This window comes from Panulirus ornatus, chromosome 9 (genome assembly GCF_036320965.1).
Source record: "Panulirus ornatus isolate Po-2019 chromosome 9, ASM3632096v1, whole genome shotgun sequence".
In the NCBI taxonomy this organism is placed as follows: Eukaryota; Metazoa; Arthropoda; class Malacostraca; order Decapoda; family Palinuridae; genus Panulirus; species Panulirus ornatus.
This window is the reverse complement of record NC_092232.1, coordinates 17,043,715-17,070,253: the sequence shown is the minus strand read 5'-3', so window position 1 is coordinate 17,070,253 and position 26,539 is coordinate 17,043,715. Positions and strand designations below refer to the sequence as shown.

Genomic DNA, 26,539 nt, shown 5'->3' with positions numbered 1-26,539 from the left:
AGTTTATGTATGTGTGTCTGTGTGTGAGGCAGTGTCTGTGTGCGTCAGTATTTGTGTATGTGTTCATTCGTGTACAAACAGTTGTATATATCTGCCTGTAGGATTTCCTGTATCTATTATTACTTGTGTATAACCCGTGTATTTATCATTATACATTTACAAAAGTACAACAAAGGCACAAAGTACAGGTTGCCATGCAAGGCTTGACCTGTGATAACTGCTCGCTCTTAACCCACCGAACAAACCCATTCAAAGACCGGGTAAACCTTACTGGCAATGGTTACGGCCGTAACACCAACTAACATTTGGCCCGGGTTGCTCTGAGGAACACGACGAGTGATGCCATCAGATCAGAGAACGAGAAGTGAGGGCGGGAGGCTGACGCTGCAGGCGGGAAATGGGGGAAACAGAGAATGGGGTCCATGATTGGACATGAGGAGGCAGGAGAAAGGGATATGCGATTCTGAGGGCTGAGAGGTGAGAGCGGGGGAAATTGATATTACGATAAGAAAGCAGGTAAGACTAGGAGCTCTTGGGGAGGATGGGGGAAGCACATGATGTCATTAGGTGGGAGAAAGAAACTGTAAATGACGATGATTGGAGGAGGAGAGTAAGTGAGGCTAGAGGAGGCAGAGGCGAGTTGGTTCAGTAGGCGGTATGGAGAGGCGAGGAGGAGGAGGATTGATTGCTTCAAAGAGCGATGGACGATGACGGTGAATTGCTGAAGAGCAAGATGTCTTTTTAGGAGGAAGAAGACGAAAAATGACGTTCGTAAGAGTCGGATGAATAGGTGGAGCAGACATTTACGGCGACAAGGGATGATCATGTTACCCAAGCCTCTTAGTTGTCGCTGATGTCAAACATTCTCTCTCTCTCTCTCTCTCTCTCTCTCTCTCTCTCTCTCTCTCTCTCTCTCTCTCTCTCTCTCTCTCTCTCTCTCTCTCTCTTTGTACTCGAGTCCTCCATAATTCAGACGTGAGGTGTTACTGCCGTTAGCGTTGTTGACCCATGAAGATGGATGTGGTGACAGATTACCTCGATTACATCTCTGCATTTAAAGCGCGAGTCGGTGACGACATGACAGGAACACTGTGGACGAGGTCGTCATAGCACCAGCCTTCCCACCAAGACCAGACATGGGACTTGCCTTGGACCACCACCGGGACATGACGTGGTCAAGGCGGGAGTTGCCTTGGGGTTGCCAGCAAGAACCTAACGTGTTAGCGACTTTAAGACAACCCCCCCCCCCCCACACACACACACACACACACACACACACACCACCACTACTACATCTAGTTTGAAGAGTGCGAGGAAATTCGGTCTTTGACGATTTAAGTCTAGACATCATAACGATGCATCAAGATACACCTTTGCTTCTCTTTCCTTCCTCCTGCCTTTGCCTGCCCTCAACTAAACCTTGTTGCCTTAGTTTCCTGTCAACCCACTAGACGTATGGCCTATCTATCTACCTATCTACCTACCTACCTACCTGAGAGTAACTGGAGGGTTTTAAAGGCCCACGTTATTGCTCGGAAGGAATCTAAAGGAAGATATATAGCATCTTCCTCTCTGGAGACAATGGTTTAGCTCAGACCACTTCCCCTCGAATGCGCACTGAAACAGCAGACCAAATTGCCATTCACTGAAGGGTGGGGAAAATTCATGCGAACAAATCGCCCATGAATTAAATTCGTAAAAAAAAAAAATAGATAATCTGATATAATGATTAAAATCCAAAGAGCTCCCTCGAGTGGAGAGACAAGGTGGAGGAATTAAAACCAGCAAGACACATTTTTTTTTTTTCCTGGCACGACCCATTATTTACGAGCGATAAACACGGCGCAGGAGCGCGTTGGTCCCGCCCAAGCTTGACTGCTCTCCTGGGGTAGAAGCAGCCAGGATGGTAATGGTGCCACACCAACCAACTTTTGTGTGTGTGTGGAGAAGGAGGTACGAGAACGGAAGTATAGGTTCGAACCAGTGACTTCCGCTGCCGTTGAGAGAGAGAGAGAGAGAGAGAGAGAGAGAGAGAGAGAGAGAGAGAGAGAGAGAGAGAGAGGCTGTAACATACCATCTTGATAAAATGGGACTTTGTGAACTCTCACCATGTCACCACGCACCTTTCCATGGTTTCCCACGGCCGTTTCATATGCCCTTGTTCAGTCGATAGATAGTCCGTTGCCCCCTGTATACCACATCGTTCCATCTCGCTCTACCACGTGCACGCCTTTAACCCTTCTGCATGATCAGGCCTCGACCACTTAACATAGTTTTTACTCCATCCTTCCATCTCCAGTTTGGTCTTTACTTCTCCTTGTCCCCTCCACTTCTGACACATATATTCTCTTTGTCAACTGTCCTTATTTATTCTCTCCATATGAGAATGTGTGTGTGTGTGTGTGTGTGTGTGTGTGTGTGTGTGTGTGTGGAAAGGCTGTGTCTTCGGGGAGTACCTTCTCGTCAGAGAACTTCTTACTCCAGAGGAGTCCATTATTTTCCCGCTATTGTAATGAGCGCTGACTGAGAGAGGTTCAAGGACCCTTTCAAGAAAGGGTTCATGGGACTCAGAGAGAGAGAGAGAGACAGAGAGAGAGAGAGAGAGAGAGACAGAGAGAGAGAGAGAGACTGACGACGTAAGGGGAACACACACACACACACACACACACACACACACACACACACGTAAACGAGCAGATTTTACGGCCTAGTTATCGTAAGTTATCTTTATGGTCGCGTAATTGCTTCGTCGGGAGGGGCAGTGTGCTGGTACTACCGGGCGGGACAGAGGCCATTAGCAGGTGGTTACGTGTAGGTAGCAACGCCTCGCCACGAGACACGAATATCCTTCCTTGTTCGCAGTCGAAGGACAACAAAAAAAATGTCTCCTCTATTCATCATGTTCTCGAGTCTGGAGTTTGATTAAATACCTCATGTTCTCGAGTCTGGCGTTTGATTAATGATTTGCTTTAGCGTTTAAACTAATGCTGTAAGTTTGGTCAGCCTGTAGACATAAACGACGACTCGCATCTCTGCTGGGCAGGACCGTAGAAACATAAAGATGTTGTAAGACTGATGTTTGAAAATTCTACTGCAATCCTTTGCAGTTAAGAATCTCTATAGCAAGAGAAGCTTTTGAGAGATTTGTGCAACCAACGCGACCGATTTCGACGGCATAGGCGTTTGGAACACTTTCCTTCTTTCTTTAAACGATACTTTGGGTTCATTGTATCAAGAGATTGAAACAGTGGTCGGTCATCTCTCTTTTCCGAGTCCTTGATGTGGGAGACTTGATGGCTCTCGCCATGTAGGCGCCACACTGGCTTTACAGAGTAGAAATTCAATGAGCTGAATGGCATTACCAGAACGTAATGGGATAAACAGCCTCTCGGGTGTCTTTCTCTGTGAATTTATCTGGCATGAGATGAACAGAAGATACTGGGTTTGTTTATTATCCTCCAGGCGATCTATTCCTTCCTGTCTCTTTATGTAAATGAAATCCTTTGGTGCACCATTGATTTCCCGGAAACGTTACCCGTACATGTAGTCAAGAGTTACAGTCCTTCAAGATTTACGCGAGAATTTACTAATGTAAACAGAAAATGACACTTGAATACATACAGACATCAGATTGAGGGACTTGAGATTAAGGGACTAATTATTTTGTTCATCTAAAGCAAGTAAGACAAATTAATGATTTACGAAGCTTAATGGCCTCTTAGACTGTCATAATTAAGATCATCCTAACTGTTAATTGTAGTGAGAGAAGCCGACTTTTTGTACGAGCGAACGAAAATAAAACCTTCAATCTTTCAACTTCTTAATTTAGTTTTACAGAACATAATAGACAAGAGTCGAGCCGCCTCGCAACATTTACTGAATGAACCGACGATTTGAGTGAGGTGTGTGTGTGTGTGTGTGTGTGTCAGCCAACATGACGTGTGATATTCGTGATTATTTATAAGCCCTTCCAAGGGGACGACGACGACGAATTACTGTCTTGGCTGTGTCATCTCAATCTCGTAAATCAGCACATCAAAGGGACTGGAAGGTGAGGGAGACGCCGGAGGAGCTCTAGCGACAAAGACGATCTGATAACGGTGTCAACCCCGGACGGAGTAGGCTCGCATCATTAGCAGTCATCAGCATGGATCTTGACGTTTATGTGGGGTTAATGGATGATTGTAGGAGTGATGGAATGTTGGCGGAGGTCGTGGTAGTCGTGGAGGAAGGCGGGCGGGAGTACGTCCCCCAAAAGCGGACGTTAGGATATCGAAGAGAGAGAGAGAAAGAGATGATGTAAGATAGACTTTGCGTTCATGCTGTTGACGTGATCCATGTGCAGTCATGTCGACCGTCTTTTTTTTTTATAAAGTTTTCCTTTTTTTTTTTTATCTATATCATACTTGATCGCCGTTTTCCCACGATAGCGAGGTCGCGCCATGAACAGACGAGGAAAGGCCACATCCACTCACATCCATTCTGACGGCTCCTCAGTATGTATACACAGTAACGAAGTTAAGAAATTTATTCATCATATGATTAATTATTCATCGCTGATTACTCATCGCCATTCAGTTTCTACTCTTGAATTCAATGAGATGCATCACGATTCGCCCTTCAGATCCTCGCATACCAAACACCTACACGGAACACGACCACCATATGTAATGATGTCTAGTTACTGAATAGCGAGGGTGGCACCAACCTATATATACCTTTAGATATATCTTTAAGACGGGCTTCGGATGTCTTCGAAGCCTCACAGCTCGGGCTGAGTCCAAGCTGCTGGGCCGAGTTGGTGAGAGAGGGGGAGAGAGAGAAAGAGAGAGAAACTTTATGAGACATGGAATTATTTCAGTACCCGTCTAATCATCTGTAATGCCAGACTCTGTGACGGCATTCACCGTTTTTTATTCATCCACTAATTTCTTGGATTTGCCATTGTCTTTGTACCTTCCTCGCCGGATGGTTATTTCCTGATTTTCGTCTCTGACCTTTTACGTCTTGAATAACAAAAACATATGCTTCAGTAAATACACTTTTAGACCACTACATTAAGATTGGAGAAAGGAATAAAAAAGTCATAGAATATACGATACCCATCTCAGGGCTTTGGTTAACCTCCTCCTGAACTGACGTTTGAAAAATGTGTCCCACTTAGACAGACTATGTCACATTTGAGCTGCATTTCCTCTCATAGATAAATAAGCAGTGAGGGAAAGCATATCGAACATCCCGTTAGTAAATTACCGACGCTGATTCATTCACAGGTTGTACGTATACATATATCATGACTTGTAATTGATTATTATCTAGGTCCATTAGACATTAATCATGGCTTATAATCGATGATTTTATTAACAGAATGATCGTACATTAACCGTGACTTATAATCGATAATTCATTAACTATATGATCGTACGTTAATCGTGAATTATAATCAGTTTTCTATGAAAGGGTTGATTATACATTAATCATGACATGTAATCGATGATTTAGTAACAATTTGGATTCTAGTGATATAATAATGAAAACGAATTGGCTTAATTGTATCGATATAGGTGGCTGAACGAACCGCTTTCTAGTATCGATGATTTCTGACACAACCGCCCGTGACTGTAGGTCAGAGCAGCCAGGTGATTGGGTGAGGTGGAATATGAGACGGCATCGCGATTGGCTGATAGTTCTGGTGACCAGAAGAAGCTCAGGGCAGCGGGACGTCTGATCCCAAGCTGGTCATCATCACCCGTTGCTTTGGGCAGCACAGGCTTGAACGTTCAGTAAAGGGCGAGGAAGCATCAAGGAAGGTTGCCAAAAATGACAGAGGATTCAGGTTGCTCCCGAGTGTCAATTTTCCCTCATAGTCATCGTTGCTTTGAGACGCGAGAAAGATATGTTTCGCGTGGACGTGAGCGAAGTGGCGTTCACCGTTTTCTTCCTGGTGGGTTAGTAGATTCGGGCCTTCGTCTGCTCGCTCTTGCGGGAGGCTGGATGAACGACGGAATGGCATTGTTCAGTGGTATGAACATTTATCCTCTTGGGTGCAACCTTCCTTTTGTACAGTTAGCATTTTTTTTTTCCAGAAAATTTATCGCCAGCATGAATCAATAATTTGTCTTACTACAATAATTGATGAATTATTTATAGCTTCTTATGGTGGTGAGTTGTCATTTGTCTAGCAACTTTCTTGTATCTACAGAAGGGCCCGCCTCTTCTTTTTTTTTTTTTTTCCCGGATGGATGACATTCTTCCAGTAATTCCGTAGCCGGTGTGGTTGTGTAATCATAGCCCACTTCTGTAAACGGTTACGTATGTAAGGAGACCAGTTTGGAGACAGTGTTTCGAGGACGTCTCAGTGTGTATGGAGACCCGATATTTCTCGGTGTGTATGGAGACCTTATTGTGACCTCGTAAGTAAACCATTACCTTAACGAGTCATGCCATGGTTATAATATCTTTTAAGAACTGTCCATAGTATGAGTCAAAAGGGTATGCTTTGACCTGACCCTATTACGTGAGTGGTCCAAGGCAATTGTTTTAACGAAGCTGAGTGTGCAGAGGGTGAGATGAGGATGCATTTGTGGAAGGTGTCGTGAAGATGCGATTGTTGAGGATGAATTTAAGGGAATTTAGGTTTAACGAGGGTGTAACGAAGATAAGGTGGGTGGTATCCCTCTGAAGTGAACATATTGGTAAGGGATAGATCGTGAGATGACATAACAATGTCGTTTCTAATTATCATTATTATTATTACTATTATTATTATTATTATTATTATTATTATTATTATTACTGCAAGGTAAGTAGGGATCAGGGACATAATTCCGTACACCCCTGATACTGAGAAAAAAATTATATATTCATACATGATTTGGTTTTTCGTATATGTGGAAGAGCTTAGTGCGTTATGCTGGAAAATGTTTCATTGGAAAACGATAACATTTAGAGTCGGGTTATTGTGCATGTACACAATAATGTGTATTAAGCCGTGATAGAATCGGACTGGAACAAGTGATACTGGAATCCAATTCTCTAATTGGATTTTGATGTAATATGATGAAAAATGTTAATTCTTTTTAGTGTAGAATAGTTTCGCTGGATGGTAGACTTTGTCCATGGTGTATTTGTGATTCAAATGAGGCAAAGAGGTGTGGCTTGTGTTATGAGACAGGTGTAGTGGTGGTGGTGCTCCGAGGGACCGTGTTAGTGATGTCTAGGGGTTGTGTGGTGGTGCTTGGAAGAGTGGTACTGATGGAAATGAGTGTGGTATGATGGTGTATAAGGTGGTAAGGTGGTATAGGAGGAGGATGGAGTGGTAGGGTGTGAGGTAGTGATATGAAGGCATTATTTGAGAGTTGTGTAGGGGGGGTGATCTGGTAGTAGAGTTGTGTGGGGGAAGAAGCTATGCAGGTGATGTTTCGTAAACAGTGTAGTGTTAGTGTGTGGTGAAGTGATATGTTGATGTGTTCAGGAGGGATGTGGTGACAGATTTTTGGTCGAATACTAATGTCTTGGTATATATAGGAGTGGTGTAGTTGAAGTGGTTTGTGGTGAGGTGATGGTGAGGCTCATGAGTGATGTGGTGGTAGAGTAAGGGAAGTGTAGCGATGGTGTATGGGAAAATTTCTGTTTTTGTTGCGCCTGGGTAAGAGCAGATGGTGTTAGCACCTACAGTAGTTGTGATGATGGTGGTGTGTTTGGTCGTGGAGCACGGATGGCGCTAGAGCAGTGATGTAGCGATAGTTGTACACAGAGGAATAGTGTGGTGGTTGAGTGTGAGGCGTAGTGCTGTGGTGGCGACATTTGGAGGAGCGGAGGATGAGGTGGTGCAGTTTCTCAAAAGAGAGTGTGAAGATGATGATGATGATGATGAACGGTGTGGCTGTAGTGGGTACAGAGTGACAGGAGTGGTGTGGTGGGTGGCGGTAAATGTAGAAAAAAATATATTTGCTGGTGGTGGAGAGTGGTTGATGTCAGGATCGTATGATACTGGATGGTTTGAAGAGAGTGATGTGCTGAATGTGTTGAGAATAATGTGGCAATGGTTTTGTCAGAAATGGTATCGAGGTAATGTGAGGAGAAATGATCAAGTGGTGATGTGTAGCGTTGTGTATAGTGTAGTGTGGAAGTCTTGGATCGGGCGAGTTGTGGTGTGTGCGTGTTGTTGACGGAGCAGTGAAAAGGTGGTGTATGGAAGGGTAGTATGGTGGTGATGGTGTCTTAGTGGTGTATAGGGCAGCCCTAGCAGCCATCTCTATGAGCCGTGGTTCGCAGCTGCAGCTGACACGTCTTCGCACAGCGAACGGAACAAAACGAGGCGTCCTCAGCAGGACATTACTTCCAGCTGTGCCGTCATCATCTAGCCCAATAGTCTCTCTGTCTGTGCCACCGTGTCTCGCCCGCCAGCCAGAGCCCCTTCCCAACCTCCGAGTCTACCTTTCTCCCTACGATTTTCATCAAGGAATTTATGAAATTTAACTTGACTACTTGTCTAAGCTACCAAATCCTCGTCACTGCAGTCATCCCAGTATTATATCAGTAAGAAGACAGATAAAAGATGAAATGTATTAAGACACGGGAGCCCACATTATCAGGGGCTCTCCGTGGCAGTAAGGTGCCTACTCCGCCCACGTCTGCCCCGTAGCAACGTCTACTCCACACAACAGCCTCGTCTTCCTCCATAGCAGCGTCGCCTGCCGCCGTTTACGGACACACACCCCCACAGTCGGTGTGGGTTTGATGGGAATAAAGGAATATACAGCCGCACCGTGCTCCAATTAAGAGACTCTCTTGTTATGCCGAATGCCCGCTAGCTCTGGAAGGAGGAGGAGGAGGAGGAGGACGCGAATGTCTTCCTAGCGAGGAATATTAATGGTGTGGGGAGGGTGAGGTGTCGGCAGTGGCGGGGAACATTGTAAGGGTGACGGAAGATGGGTTGGGATGGATGTTATTGTCAAGAAGATGGGGAATTTGGTTGAGACAGTCTTAAGGATGAGGGAAGGTTATGGAATAGGTATTGTAACAGTATGAGGAAGATGCAGTATATAAGGACGAGGGAAGGAGGGAGGAATGGGGTGAAATGCTGCCCATGTTGTCTGCTGATGAGAGCGACGGTGCAGTTACTGTCAGAGAAGGGATGGGTAGTCATTTTAAAGGATAGGGGAGATCTGTAGATAATGCAGGGGAAGTGGACAGATCCTTTAAAGTATAGGAAGGAAGTTGGATATCTTGCAGTGGATAGAGGAATAGACAGGTATTGCTTAGAACAGGATGATGCACACCTATTGGAAAAAGATAGGAAAAGGGATGCCTAATATAAAGGCCGTGGGGAATGCAGGTAATGTAATGGATTAGGGAGAAGAAGAAGAAGCAGTAATTTGCAAAAATGAAGGAAAGGAATGAAAAACGTTGGCAGTATGAGGAAATAATGTAGACCAGCTATTGGAATGAATTGTCCTGGTATTGTGATATTATCATGATATCTATTATTATCATTATTATTATTAGTAGTATTACTTTCATATGTGTCCGCTGTTTCCCGCGTTAGCAAGGCAACACCAGGACACCTTTTGTGGAGTTTCTGCTGCTCCAGAGCTTCGCTGTACAAAGAGCAAGGAAAACTGGCTGCATTGGAGCGAGAGGGGCCTTGATGAGACTACATTCATAATGGCCTGCCGAAGGTGAACTTCTCGTTCGCGGTATAACCACTTGCAGACGATGTCCAATAATATATATATATGAATATATATATATATATATATATATATATATATATATATATATATATATATATATATATATAGAGAGAGAGAGAGAGAGAGAGAGAGGTGTGTTACCGGATTTCACCTGCACGAGTGTACACCGCGAGCGACAAGTCACGTATAGCGAATGTGTGTATCACTGAGAGTGCAGCCTTCTGTTTTGTTATCTCTCAGTTTTCTCCCCACACGTTTTGCGACATCGAATGCCTTTTATTAATTTTCGCTGTATCCTCGAAATACCCGAGACGTCTCGGGCACACGGACGTTGCCAATCTTGAGTCAAATTGATTATGAATGATACAGTACAGCATAAAGAACAAAACAGGAATGAATCGCATCATGAAATGTTACAGAACGGTGACGTAGAGAAAATTTTGATCGGTGGACCGTGTTCCCTTGGAGTCCATGCGTGTAATTGTGGTAGATGGGGGTCAGACTCGTTGGCTCATCGGTTAAGGGGTTCGCCCGAGGTTACTGCACCTGGAAATGTCCGGTTATTTAGGGTGCGGGAGGGGACAGTTGCAGAGTCCTACCTTGTCTTGTCTTGTGCTTTGATGATTTATGAAACGACTATAATGTCTTATGTACATGGCTTCTGTTACTTGTAGTCAGCCTTTGAGGGTCGCACAGGATTACAGGAAACAGAAGGGAATATAATCCCGTCATAGATCTTGTTGGGACGTACCGATATATATATATATATATATATATATATATATATATATATATATATATATATATATATATATACTTAGAAAAGCAAATGGATTTGTATGTAGCATTTATGGATCTGGAGAAGGCATATGATAGAGTTGATAGAGATGCTCTGTGGAAGGTATTAAGAATATATGGTGTGGGAGGCAAGTTGTTAGAAGCAGTGAAAAGTTTTTATCGAGGATGTAAGGCATGTGTACGTGTAGGAAGAGAGGAAAGTGATTGGTTCTCAGTGAATGTAGGTTTGCGGCAGGGGTGTGTGATGTCTCCATGGTTGTTTAATTTGTTTATGGATGGGGTTGTTAGGGAGGTAAATGCAAGAGTCCTGGAAAGAGGGGCAAGTATGAAGTCTGTTGGGGATGAGAGAGCTTGGGAAGTGAGTCAGTTGTTGTTCGCTGATGATACAGCGCTGGTGGCTGATTCATGTGAGAAACTGCAGAAGCTGGTGACTGAGTTTGGTAAAGTGTGTGGAAGAAGAAAGTTAAGAGTAAATGTGAATAAGAGCAAGGTTATTAGGTACAGTAGGGGTGAGGGTCAAGTCAATTGGGAGGTGAGTTTGAATGGAGAAAAACTGGAGGAAGTGAAGTGTTTTAGATATCTGGGAGTGGATCTGTCAGCGGATGGAACCATGGAAGCGGAAGTGGATCATAGGGTGGGGGAGGGGGCGAAAATTTTGGGAGCCTTGAAAAATGTGTGGAAGTCGAGAACAGTATCTCGGAAAGCAAAAATGGGTATGTTTGAAGGAATAGTGGTACCAACAATGTTGTATGGTTGCGAGGCGTGGGCTATGGATAGAGATGTGCGCAGGAGGATGGATGTGCTGGAAATGAGATGTTTGAGGACAATGTGTGGTGTGAGGTGGTTTGATCGAGTAAGTAACGTAAGGGTAAGAGAGATGTGTGGAAATAAAAAGAGCGTGGTTGAGAGAGCAGAAGAGGGTGTTTTGAAATGGTTTGGGCACATGGAGAGAATGAGTGAGGAAAGATTGACCAAGAGGATATATGTGTCGGAGGTGGAGGGAACGAGGAGAAGAGGGAGACCAAATTGGAGGTGGAAAGATGGAGTGAAAAAGATTTTGTGTGATCGGGGCCTGAACATGCAGGAGGGTGAAAGGAGGGCAAGGAATAGAGTGAATTGGAGCGATGTGGTATACAGGGGTTGACGTGCTGTCAGTGGATTGAATCAAGGCATGTGAAGCGTCTGGGGTAAACCATGGAAAGCTGTGTAGGTATGTATATTTGCGTGTGTGGACGTGTGTATGTACATGTGTATGGGGGGGGGGGTTGGGCCATTTCTTTCGTCTGTTTCCTTGCGCTACCTCGCAAACGCGGGAGACAGCGACAAAGTATAAAAAAAAAAAAAAAAAAAAAAAAAAAAAAAAAAATATATATATATATATATATATATATATATATATATATATATATATATATATATATATATATATTATATATATATATATATATATATATATATATATATATATATATATATATATATATATATATATATATATATATATATATATATATATATATATATATATATATATATATATATATATATATATATATATATAAACTTTACGTACAAAAGTGATGAAAATATCCATCAATTATTTGAATTATTATATCAATAGTGTTTTTGATGTTGATTTTTTCATAGTGCCATCTGAGACAAAGAAATTAGTTTGATTTAATTGGCTTCCTAAAGCTTAGCTCTTCGTTATACATTGAGCAGGTGTATCATTTTTCGTCTTTTTATATCAGCATGTGCACGTGATTGTTATATAATTTTACATTGGTGCCTGCTCTCCGTCTTGCCCAAAGTATTTCAAACGTTGAGAACTCTTTAACATTAACTTACACTTTTCTTGAACTAGTTTTTAGGACAGAGGGTAATATGGCCTATTATTTTCATGCTTATTTCTGTCGACGTAACTGGACTGGACAAGGAGAAGGTGACATCACTGTCGCAAAGGGTGTTTAAGTAGCGGATAACATCGCTCGCTGAAACTGGTTCAGAGGTAGAAGACACCAGTCGCTCAACCTGATTCAGACGGAAGACATCTCTGAAGATTGGTTGAGATGGGACATCATTCGCGAAGACTTCGATTGTGAGGCAGACGTCATCACTCGCTTAAGCTGGTTGGGAGACAGATGACATCATCACTCGAAAGACTGGTTCAGATAGGCAAGGTAGCAGCAACTCTTACTGAGGCGAGTTGAGATCACTCGCCAAGACTAATGATGAAAGCAAATCACGTCAGTCACGAAAGACTCCGAGTTCGGAGTCGAGTTGCATCACCTCCGCCCGTGATCAGTTGAGAAATGCATCTCGTCGTCACGGGAGGGTAATGACATCCCTTGAAGGTGATGAAATCATTGGAAGCGGATGACGTTAGTAGAGGACGTTAACATTCAAGAGTGGGTGTTGGTCGGCCGCGCGGAGCAGCCACCGGCTGATAAAGGGCGTCTCTTAGCCTCGCATGAGCCACCGAGAAGAAGAAGAGGGGGCGCGCGCTCCCTTGAACGCACACTGCCGAAGTAACTGGTTATCAAGTCCTCCTTGTGATGCGAATCCATGGTACAGAAAATTAGTGTCGTGTTTTATCACGAAGCAACGGAGAAGTTGCTTGTGATATATGTGATGAAAACTAACTTTGCACGGGTTATTCATCGATGAAATTCAAGTTATGAAACTCTTGCTCATCTCGTCGAGAATTTGATGCTTTAAGTTTGCAAAGTAAGAGAATATCGGGAGTATCATTTATACATAGAGTCTCTGGATTATAGAGAAATTTCTGACCCTGTGCTGTTGCGTGTGCTTTTGAAGCTCGTTCGAAAATACACCGATGTTGTTATCTTGGTGTGTATGTTGCGTAAACCTTCCCTAGAGTTTTCTAATGTCTATATCCGAATGATATTTCATATGTTATATTCACACATGATACATATCCTATCATAAGATATATGGATATCATGATTTTCGTGACGTCTGGGTTACATTACCAACTTGGAAGACAACCTCGGCGGCTCCAACACCCTCAAACATGAGGCTCTTTAGTTTGTCCTCAGCCCAGCCATACCGCTCCCTCCCACGCTGTGCTCGCACTTACGTTGTGCTGCTGCTGCAAGTCTGCAGTTTCTTTCATCCCCTCCTTCTTCTTCTTCTTCTTCTTCTTTTACTTTTTATTCTTCTTGGTGTTCTTATTTTTCTTCTTCAGTCTGGTCTTTAGACAATCCTTTTTTCAATAACTATTTCTTTTCTTTTTTTTGTCTGCCTCTGCTTTTTGTGTTTGTGTGTGTAACAGAGACTTTAATCAAGAAAAGGAGGATGGGAAGGGGGTCATTCCATTCATCATTATCTTCCCATCATTTTCTTGCTTCTTCAGCAGTACAAAAAGCACAAAACCTGATGAGAAACTGTTAATTGGTGTCGTGCGAATATCCTATCCGGTACTGGATCAGAGAATAAGTTATGTGTAAAAGTCTTTAATATTAGATATGAAATAAGCTGCATTATCTGTGTGTTGCTTTCACATCAGAAACAAAAATATTGTTCTCGCAAGAACCTTGATCCGATTCACAGTACGGTGAGGCTGCCTTCAACACATGTGTACTAAGTACTGCAGCAGTAGCGAAACATTTCGTCGCTCCATTTTCATGATCTTCCACCCAGGAGTTCAAGTAGAGGGTGTGATGTATCACAGTATTGGGCACTGAACTCTAGACTCAAGAAACCAGTTACGACATTTTGGCAGATTCGTGCCAGCTGTTGTATTGTGACTCAAAATGAATCGTTCTTAGCAAGAAAATCAAATGCCACAAGCTCAAAAACATATTACAAGTTAAACCTTTACAGATTCTTCTCATTAGCACATGTTATTTTGCAATATATTAGAGAATATTAGGACGGGTAGTGATTAGAAATTTTGTGATAAGAAAGTGAAATATTATAATATGATTGATAGTATCTGTGATTCGTCGCTGTACATAAACACTAGTTGGACATGGACTGTACCACTTACTGCACTGTACCACTAATTGCAGTTTAAACATTTAAAGACTAATCTTTCTTGCTAGAATTAGCCTCTTGTACTTGCATGGCATTTACATGTATTTCACTTTAAGGATTAGTATTATAACAACAGAAACTTTTCCGCTGTACTTGTTCTTCTTTCGGGTAGGAAGGACTGCGTAATTCAATGCCCACTTCGTTTTCAGTCATTTTTATTGTGTATATTGAAGAAACGGTAGAGATGAGGCTGAAGATACTCCATGGAGTTGTCTGTGGGGACTAGCTGTGTATGACATGCTCTGGTTTCGATACATGATACTTGACAGCTAGAGACTGGAGGTGTGCCAGTGAATACAATGTTTCATTGTTCCTGTTGCTACGTCGCTAAGGCGGGAAAGTCATTTAAGTCTGAAAAAGAAGTGTGAATGCTGTCACCTGGCAACGATCGGTGTATCAGAAGTTCGAGAAACATGGCTGACTGTCAGTTATTCCCTACAGTACAGTCACCAGCTCCCGAGAAACATGAATGGCTATCAGTTATTCCCTGAGGTACAGTCACAAGCTCCCCCATCTTTCCATAGGGCACCAGTCGCAGTAATACCACTAGAACGAACGTGGTCGGGCAGTCCATCATCATCCAGTCTGCGCAATGCTTGCTGGCGCGGGACACTGAGCCATTAGTTTGAAGTTTTTAAGATGTGTATCGTTCCACACCAGCTGACTCGAACCCGCGCTGCTGAAAACTGTTCATGGACTCGAGATATTGAAGGTGAAAAGAGGAATTTGTTCTTCGGTTTTCATTATCTGAAGTAATTGCACGTAGTAGCGTGGTCATGAAGCAACGAATCTTCACATTGCCTCTGAGCCACTTGTGGTCTTTATGAGGTTCGATATGAAGCATAATGGTTTTACTTTCCGTGGTTCAGAACTTCATTTACAGCAAGTCGCAATTAGGGAACTTATCTCAAAGTTAATAACATTTTCCCTTCGCATCTTTCCTCAAATAACGTTTTCTCTTCACATCTTATCTCGGTTATTTCCCGAACTTTGCACAGAATTATCTGTATCAACAGTCGATTCCATCATACTCCACTAAAGGTTCCTTCGGCTAAGACGAACCTTCCCACAGATGAAACGGTTCTGGTCCCATTCAGAACCATTACTGCCGCTAGTCTGACGTGTTAGACGAGGGCTTCTTACAACTGGGGCTTGTGGGAGTCTCAGCATATCATCAGTCCTTTATAAAACTCCTGATGTATGTTGGGGTAGCGTGCGTTGAACAACTGATGTGTTGAGGTATCGTACGGTTAACGAAATCCGATACTGTCTTGAGATAGTGGACGTTGAACGATGACTGATTTGTGCTAAGGTTACATACGATGAACTGCAATTCATAGGTGTTAATGTCGGCGTAAGTTGAACAACGACAAATAAATGCTGAGATAGCATGTGTTGAACGAGTAGTGATATTGATTGAGATAGTTTATTATAGATTATATTTGATGGTTATATTTCATGTTCATGCTCAAGATGTTATAATTCAGGTGAATCCTTTTTTGTGTCTTGTTAGCATCACGTAAAGTTTTCAGTTTGTTAATAATAGGATTTATTGTTTCACACACTTGAAGTTATCACAATGTATTCCCAGGTTCTCATGTAAAGTTTTCAGTTTGTTAATATTAGGTTTTATTGCTTCACACACTTGAAGTTATCACAATATATTCACAGGTTCTCATCGAAAGAGTATTAGTTTTAAGACGTTTCGATTTAGATGAGAGATGAAACTAGGCTTCCATTTTGATCCCCAAATGTTGGACCTTGCAATTACACATCTCGTAACACCCAGATATGAGAAGAAAAAGGAGGATGATATTTCATATTCGGTAACTAGACATACTTGGTTGTGTGATATATTTCACCATCTCTTTTATCAGGTACTTGCTTCGTCTGGAATGCATGGTAGTCTTATATGGCCACGTTGTCTATCATCCTTTGTAATCTAACGTACTTGGTAGGGAAGCTATATCGATGTGTTTGTGGTGCCCAGGAGGGTGGTAGGTAGATAAGTAGGTACGTAGGTAAGGAGTCTACATAAAGCTGGTGGTGAATGGCGTATGATAGCCATCGTATTGTGATATTTCTGGGAACCCGATCCAGAGAAATGTAATAAGAAGAGTCCATGTCGCCAGCCAGATCACAAGGATGCTTGCATGACATCCCATGAAATTACCCGTGTGGGTTGCATGTCGTAATTTCGGCAGTGGGGTTGTCCTGACCTAACTCAGGGTATTTACTTACCCTGAATCGATGAGAGAGTCGTCTCCAGAAAGGTCTTGGAAAGGAAGAAAATAACGGTAATTACTCTGGTTCCAGAACACCCGACAGCGGCTTCGCATCATCTGGAAATACATGATGGACCTGATTACATGCTTTGCTCTGATGGTCCATTTGTTAAGACTTCGCTGAAGTTCGACCAAAGCCGTCACAGGGCCATCGAAAGGTGAAATACAGCATCAGGTCTCTGAAACATTCTCCTGATGATAGTGAGTCGCTGTCTGATAGTCTGAACTTCAGTAACTATGATCATTTCATTCCATCCTAAGGCATTGGTGAAGACGGTTCATCACCTATGTCTATAATGAGTTCATTAGCGAGACTTAAACCACTGAAAACTTCAGTGTATGGCTGAGAATCTCTGAAATTAGTCATTTCCTTGTATACTTCGCCCACTCTACTGGAAATTAAGAAATGAGTATGATCAGTAAGATGTACTGACATTAGAAGCAATGGAAGGATAAACTGGGAATCTTAGATATCAGTCTTCAACATTGTGATTGCCATCGTGGTGAAGCAAAATTGTGTATTTGGCTCATTCATTAACCGTGATAGTAAAGACTGTGTCCTGCATGATATGTCTGGCTCTGTCTTCATTCCACGGGTTCCATTGCACGATCTTTCCTCATTAGTAACGAAAAAAAAATCCCCCAGACATAAGAATGAAACTTTGTGTAAACGAACTATCTTTTTTCTATTTTTTTTTTTAATGTGATGAGGTCATTAGTAACGGATATCCTTATCTCTTGACTTTAACCAAAAATTGACGTAATTAAGGGACATGTGTATTGCATTATATACAATCGTTTATGTATTGAATATTCTTTCTCATACTAATAACTTTAGCGACATATTTTACTCAGAAAAGGGTGGTTATCATTTACACAGATTTTTATGATTAAAGAACAATAGGTTGTCTCATGATCTCGATTACAGTTATGTTCTCATATCAAACTCCACACACACGTGTGAATCCATGCCTCCTTCCATTCCTTCGTCCACGCCCAAGAGTATTTTCCTTCACACGAGAAAGCCGAAGACAACATCAACACGTCCTCTCCATCAACACCCACAGTAATATCCAATCCTGTACTTTGAGCCCTTCATCCCCCACCCACCTTCCTCCCTAATACTCTTAACTCCACCTAAGCATCCCTTCCTCCCCCTGATACTTTTAACCCCGCCTGAGCATCGCATGCATACCACTCAAGTTTTACGTGAAACGCCGGAAGAGAATAATTCCCAAACTTCAAGATCTTTAAACCATGAGATGATAGTGGACAACTGGCATGTTTTCCATAAAAAATCTTTAACAAACTCACGACAACTTGCTCATGATTATATACATATGTATAACACAACATCACAACAGTTTATGGCCTGTGGACGTGGCTTGCTTCCGTGACTGCTCCAAGATCCTCATAAGGATAGAAGGGACCAATAGGGTAGTAAGTGAGTGTATATATGACAGGTCGTACTTTAAAGACACTCGTTTAGATACCACGCTGGGGACTGTTCAGCGAATAAGAAAAAAATCACAGGAAAGGAGGGGAATTCTGTGCATGGATTTACCGAATGGCTCGCCGACAGAAAGCAACTTGTGAAGTTATAGTCTCAGACTGGTTGATCGTGACGAGTGGCGTGCCACAGGGATCGGTCGTACCCTCAAGTCTTTTCATAACAGACATTCATGTCGTAGCTAAGATTTCCACGTGTGCTGATGTGATAAATTATTAAGAGATATCAACAAGTTAGCAGAGTGGTCTGACATATGGTAGGTGAAACTCACATAGCATACTGAACACGACTACCTTGGCAGTCCACTTTATAAAGTAAGAAAAGGATCTCGTTATTATTAGTGATAGCCTTGAATATCCTAAACAGTCTCTAGCAACAAGTAATATCATTAAACAAAGCACTGTACTTCAAAACAAGGAACAGCGACATAAAACACTGGAAATTATTTTGAATTCATAATGTTCTAGTTTGACCAGACCTTGAATATAGTCTAATTCTGGTCCTCGAAGTACGAAAAGGATGAGAAGGACTAGAACAAATACAAAAACGGGCGACAAAACCGATTGGAAATGTGAGAAATCTGACATACAAAGAAAAGTTGATATGACTACATCTGTCATCTCTTAAGAAGCATAGATATTGCGGTGATGCAATACAATATTTCGAAACTGGAAAAATTCGACAACGTAAATCACAAGAGCCTTTAAGAAATACTGTTACTAAGAAAAATGGAAAAAGTTTGAAGCTAAAATACGTTATACTGAAGTGGGGAAAATGTTTCTGTGTGAATAAAGCACTTGAAAATTGGAGCGAGTTTTCGTCGAACACTGCAATTGCAAAGACTGTAAGTACCTTCAAAAACAGGGTAGATAAGTTTTCGACAGTTCGGGTATCGACTAATTAAGTAAGAGGAAATATTTTTACAAACGCAATAATTTTTTTCTCATTCTAGACCCCAGGAATATATTGTGTTGTAGCAAAGAGTGGGGGAGTGTAGTAAGATTTCGTACAACGATTTTTACATCCGTTCTTTCTTGTTAACTTCCGTGCAGGCTTACTTCACCAATGCAATCTTTTTTTTTTTTCCTTCGACTTTAGTTTCCGGAGTGAAAGGAGGATGGGGATATAGCCTTCTCATATTACCTTATCCACATAAATTAGAAATAACAATAGACAAACAAGTTATAAACGTATAATTTAGGATTCTGTTAGGAACTCTGATATCAAATTTTTTCCCCGTGCACTTCATCGCTTACTCCAGCAAGCGCAACACAATGATCAGCCCCACCTCCACAACCAAAGCAAAATTCATGCCTATAATCGTATATGCGGCAACGTATGCTTAAGATCGACGCCCACTTCCACGTCCATGATCTTGTCTACGTCGGCCACCACGCCACACCTCCTCTCTCAACCCACGACCACTACTATAACCCACGCCAGTACCCACACCACGTACACTCCGTCGCTCAGAGCGCCGTAAAACTTTACAGCCTCCGCTCTGAATACGTGCTGGATAAAGAGGGCAACTTAAGCAATGTCAGATGGACACTGACGTATTAAACCTAACCCCCTTCAACAACTGCGGGGGGAGCCGGCTTGTCTTGCCTGCCTGCACCAATCATCTCTTCAGCGCTATGACCTTAAAACTCGGTATTGCGACAAGACAGCACTGAAAAACTGGTTGATACCGGGCAGGGAGTTTTCTTTCCGAACCACCCAGATATTGTCTCTTATTGATGTATTTGAGATATTTGGCATGGTAGATAATGCTGAATAGCTGTTACTTAGGCACATAGCTGTTACATAGATACGTATCTGTTACAGAGGCACATAGCTGCTGTCAGAGGCACGTAGCTGCTACATAGATACATATCTCTTACAGAGGCACATAGCTTTTACAGAGGTACATAGCCCTTACAATGGTACATAGCTGACATAGAGGCGTTACACACACTTGAGATTCCATTAAGCTTGGTACCTTGAGGACATCCGTGTCCGTAAGACAAAGGTTCCGTGCTGCCGCCATAGAGTTGATCTGAAGAATCCAGCAGCCATCTAGCCAACCATCGACCCACACAACGAGTGGAGACCCGGATAACACACCCAGCCATACACCCTTCTTCCCTCCACCCGCTCCCTCGCCTGCAAACCGAGATAAGGAAAAAAAAAAAATGCCCAATAGCATCGCCGGGAAACTCTAAGAAGGCGGCGGGTTTTTTCCCGTCTCAAGACACCAGTGATCTCTAATTACCTTGTGGAATGGTTGCCCTCCATGTTCCACCACAGGCATGTGGAATGGATAAGGGAGGAAGTCTAGTGTGTGGGGGGGGGGGGCGGGATAGAACACCCTGGCTTACCAGCAGGATTAGTTTATCTTCCTTTTCTCCTTTTCGGATTCTAGTTTCCTACTTCTCCTCATCTCCATAATAGTAGATTATGATTTTTTGTCATTATTATGAGTGTCAGTAAATGATACACACACACACACACACACACACACACACACACACACATAGTTCAATCTGCCCACCTAATGCAATGTTCCGCATCGTCCATTTTAACTTTCTGTCGCTGCTCCAGACATAATGGTGACGGACAAGCATTGGGCATTGCTCGCCAACTCTCAACACCCACCCGATTCCCTACCTCTGAAAAAAGAAAATAGAGAACACATCGCATAATCCGTCTGCATAAAATAGAGTTTCGCACAATCCATCCGCATAAATAAAGCAGCACATTACACACACCGGCTTGCTGGAACGCAATTAAAGATGACAGCAACTCTGCTCTTGTTAGTTTCCAGCTCGCGGTACATTTTCTTAAGCGTGAAGACGAAAACTGGAAGTTCTCCAACATCACTGATGCCACTTTAATCGACTATGGTGGGTAACACTGAGATATTTCTTGTGGACGGAGGTCTTAATGTAATTTCGTCCGGTATATTCTTTTTCTTGCCGTATAATTCACAACAGAATCAACAACACAGTTCGCTGCCCTCCGCTCCAGACGAGTTAATGTCTTTTGCTCTTTTAACTCTGCGTTTGGCCTTTTGGTTACTCCGTCTTGAAAGTCTTATCTTCGTATTTTTTTTCTTCTCTTTACTTTTCTCCCTCTTCTTTTGTTACTAGTACCCCATATTTCGTGGCGTCTTGGTGTACAATCTTTTCACTGGCATACCTCCGAACCCCACGTCTGGGTAGAATAAGAGCTTCCATCTTCCTCGCCATATCATTATCCCTTCTCTATCTTCCTCCATCTTCCTCCTGCTTTCATCATCGTTTCTCATCCCCGGACTGATAAAAGCCCTAGTGAGACATGTTTTCCGGCACATTCCGGAACCTGGCTTCCTCATCCTCGCGGTATTCCATGTCATCAGTAAATCTTCTCCCAGCTACTCTTGCAGTATTGCTTTTCCACAGCGTCGGCATCTTCCCAGGGTCGCTCCAGTGGAGGATCTTTGGCCTTCCCTCCTCGGCTCTCCATCATGGGCGCCCTTTCATCTGGGGAGGAATCAATCATCCCGTCACTACGAGTGCCACGACTCGTAGAGTTTGGTCCCTCTGGTGAGTGCGTGAGTGTGTCTTGAGTAACGCTAGGAGTTGAGTGTTTTGCGAACTGACTCTCGCATATCTGAACAAGTGCTCGGTGGGGTCCTCTGTCGTCTTGAGTGCCTTGTTGCAGTTTGCTAGGGAGTATCTATCATCTGCGTGCAGGATAAAGCGCCCTTCAGGATATGGTGTCTGGTTTTAATTATAATGCAGTACATGTGTTGCGAGGCTTTTTTTTTTTTAATGTTGGGGCGCCATGTAATACAAAAAGAAAAAAAAAATCCAAGGCTGTTGCACCGGGTCATGCTGTAATGTTATTGAACTTTGCTTTTGCTTTACCTGCTTGTCGTAATGTAACTGCTTTGTTATACCTGCTTGTTGTATTGTAACTGCTTTGCTTTACCTGCTTTTCCTTACATAAATGTTTTGTTTGACCTGCTTTTCCTAATGTAAATGCCTTGCTTTACCTTCTTTGCCTGATTTAGCTGTTTCGTTTTACTTGCTTGTCCTGATGTAAACTACTTTGCTTTAATTGCTTTTCCTATAACACAGGTCCCACGGATCTTATTCTGGTTTGGTAATCACTCCCACTATAATACAGGTGCCTCGCTGTGGTCTTATGTTCCATGCCAGATCGGATTTGTTTTTCTCACAGCAGACTGCCTAAAATTGACCTCTTGCTGCTTGGTCAACTTTGTTGATGAGCAGAGCACCAGAATTATTGACGGTGTGTTGCGCTCTGTATCATCGTCTTCTAAAGGATTCTAGAATGGTTTGTGTATAGATTATTTGCGACATTTTCGAACAGGGTTTCCGTAACGCTTGAAAGTTCATCTCTGTCTCTGCACTATTGTTAGATTAATGTGGATGTTGTTATTCTTCTGTGTAGTAGTCTATCATTGTTCCTTCCTGCGTTCTCCATGAGATTGAACATTACTTAGAATTATGATTAAAAAAAAAAAATCATGGACCAAGGAAGCTCGTATACAAAGCGCATTAACACATCTGGAAACTAAATTGCCTGATTTAAGAAAGAGGAAAAAAAAAAGAAAAAACACGAAAAATAGCGAAAGCTCGACTGTAGCAGTAAATCTCAATTAGGTGATAAATGATACCCAGAGGAGTAATTAGAGGAATGATACTTTGTTGCAGCGAAGTGAGTTACCAGAAGAACTGTAGCAATCTGCTCCAGTTTCCTATCTTGGTAGTGTATAGTCCTGGCGGCTCACAATATAAGTTTCATGACCCGTTTTATTATTATTAGATCATGCCATGATAAGCAGTGGGATTCCACAAAGAGTCGAGTTCCGAGTTCATCTCGAGAAATTGTTAAATTTTCGTAACCTAAGATGATTCTTAACGAGAGGCTGGTCGATGGTAAGATACGATATTGTTCATTAGTAGAACAACTTCTGTGGCTCTTTTCAGTAGTAGTTTACGAATATGACTTAGAAATGTAGATTCGTAATGCCTTCATTATATAAGATCGTAGAACTGTATCACAATAAGTTATACGCACAGGTGATTAGGATTTTATCAGTATTCTTTATGAACATCGCCTGTTTTTGAGGGGATCGAGGGATTAGTCCTAAAAGGTTTCAAAAACGGTACGAAACAGCAGAGATTCGTTATGTTTGACTAACCAACATAAAGGTAATTGAATTAGAAGAATTGTTATATATATATATATATATATATATATATATATATATATATATATATATATATATATATAGAGAGAGAGAGAGAGAGAGAGAGAGAGAGCACATGCACCATGAAATAACCCAACCCGACAAGCACTAAACATCCTACCTTCCAACTCGAGCCCACAAGAAATACACCCATTGGAAACTGCACTCACCAGACAAGCACGAGTCACACTTTCGTGTCTGCCCTCAAGACATAGAGCCCATCCCTACAGCACTGCAATCACCGATTCAATTTATCGCCAGACCCTTCATCCCCACGCTGCACCAACATTACTACTACTCAGTTGCCCTGCATTCTCTGCAGATAGACGCACACACATGATGACACTATGATCTGTGGTCCCGACCGGTGCATGTGGCCAGCTTCCTGAGTGCTGCAGGAGCCTCATAAAGACAGAAGGGACATCTAAGGCAGGAAGTAGGTAATGTATATATATATATATATATAGTAATATTTCAGTATCATAGCGGGTTAAGGAATAGAAAGAAATACCGGTGAAGTCACTGAAAAAAATAACCCAGGTGTCTGTAAGCGGGTCAGTCTGGAGTTCATGGTAGCATCGACAGTTGACCAACTGCTGGTGGCCTTATGTACAGTAAAAGCACTTGGTTCATGTGCCTGCCAGCCTGCTTACTGCCACACATCTGGGTCAGGCACATGACCAGCCCCAGGCACCGAACACAACGTTTTATCATGTGCAGACAAACTAATAACCTCATATTTACTAACTTCTCTATTCCCTGAGACAAGAGGAGCTTCACTTGTGCCTTACTCGTAACAGTTTATTGCCGTCTGCTTCCTCCTTCCTTTACGGCACTCGGGAACAATGTAACATTGTATTAAGTGCGGGGAAAGCAAGTCCTCTGGAGGAACTTCCCTCAAGGGCGTTAGTTTAGAGACGAACGACCTACGGCATCATCCCGCCTGGATGATGCTCACTGTACAATTCCAGGACACAGTCGTCGTCTGTCCTGGAAGCGCGTAATGAAACAAGAATCCTCATATTACTCTTGGCCGGAATCCTTTCTTCTTCTTCTTTGGCATCTGACAGCAGCGGGTGCTTGATGCACAGCCCAGCAGGCGGCGATGTCGGGAAGTGTATACGTGGAGACCAGAGTCCAGTGGTAGGGGTTGGGGGCGTTAGTTGGACTGGCTTGGGTTTAGCCTGGAGACGTCGACTGGCCATTCAAAGGCTGTGTCGGATTTTGATCTGTAGTCACCGGTCGACTTATGATTTTCATATTTATCCATTCGTATCCAATACTTTTTTTTTAATTTTGTTGTGGTTGAAGTTGGGATTATTGCCGTCGGAACTGTGGTAATAACTTACACAAGTGTTCAGAGTGTTACAGATTTCATATTACCCTCTTGAGGATAGTTTTAACTCGTCTTTGCCACAGTGGTCGTAGGATTTCACTGTACCTTTAGGAAAAGAACCAAGTCACTATGACTCGGGAAGTTCGGCTTTTCACATATACACGTAAAGTCACTTATGTTGTCAGTAAGTTGTCATATGGTGGAAACTGGTTGGCTACTCGCCTTAGGATACAAGGATTGTATACCATTCGTATATCTGCCTTCTGTCTAGAGGCTGACTTGAGTTTTGTAAGGTCCCACTCTCATCCTCAGCACCTTTGCTTAATGTTCTTGGATGATGAAGATTATCTCATGCCCCACGAAATGATACGATGGTATTCAACGCTCTTAATTGGTCTTTCATTCAGATAGACAGACACATTTATCCTCCCTACCATCATTCTTGAACTTCGTATGGGTGTCTCTGTTGTGATGTGGTGATATAGGGACACAGTGAAATACCGATGACGCACTGAAATCTGTTCGTCCCTGACTAACAGCCGTATGGAAGACCAGGGTTCCAGTCGACCAAGTATCTGATTTAAGGCACGTGACTACCCTGAAGAAGATTGGTGCCGTAACGGGACAGCAAGTTCGACTTTTCTCCATACTTTAATGCGTCTTGATAGAGCTCTAGGAACGTACAAAGACTCCAGACCCAAACTATTGAGAAAAGACGCGTATTAAACAGTGTTTAACATCTTTAAGGAGATCTGAAACCCAAGAAGTCTGTGCTGTTGTGCCTGGATTCGCCATTCTTTTTCCTGTCGTTTTTTCAGGATTTGGTCTCCAATGAATTTACGTAACCATCAATTTTGTGTTCAAGAATGTGGGTGTGTCAAGTTCGGAAACGTGCCACTTTTTTTATGCTTTTTCGAGACCTTTATTTTTCCCTCCCAGAGGTTGAGTTATTATTGATAGACAAATGCATTCGTGGTTTAGATCAAGGAACTTTTGGAAAACAAATTGACGATAACAAAAAACGAGAATCGTTAATTTTGAACGGGACCCGATTCAGTCTTCAGGTTTGTACTCTGCTAAACTAGGTTCTCTAGCAGAGAGATCTTGTCCCTTTATTCTTCCTTCCATTGTTCCGTTTATCTTTCCATCTGTCTGTCTTCGCTGCTGTTAAGTAGCTTATCAGTTCGTCTCTCTGTTGCGGAACGCTTGCAATGGAGTAAAGTATCACTACTTCTGAAAAATTGAATAAAAATAGAAATGGAGTGCGGCATTTGAGGATGTCACGTTCCCCAGACACGTATATCATCTTCATTTGTCTCTTATTCATCAGTTTAAATCTTTTTATGGGAACTTTTCGACAGCCTTGACGATGCTGTAAACTCAACATCATTTTGAAAATGGCTCTCCATATCTTTGACTCCCGCCATAACCGTTGGTTTTCCCTAATCTTCTCGTGTACGCTCATTCGGAAGATCTCAAAGTACCGCAGCGAGTTAGCTTAACGCAGAGAGATCAAGTTGAGTCAAAAGTAGATGGCATATGTAAGAAGTCTTTCATGTTCCATATGACGTAGTTATTGGAACTAGTTGAAGACTTTCTTTTAAGATTAGA

At 42.5% G+C, this 26,539-nt stretch overlaps 1 protein-coding gene across 4 annotated transcripts in view; it reads left to right on the top strand.

Moving 5' to 3' along the window:
- Nucleotides 1-26,539, top strand: part of LOC139750238 (uncharacterized) — a 568,158-nt gene that overhangs the window by 436,959 nt on the left and 104,660 nt on the right. The gene's annotated exons all lie outside the window — the stretch shown is intronic.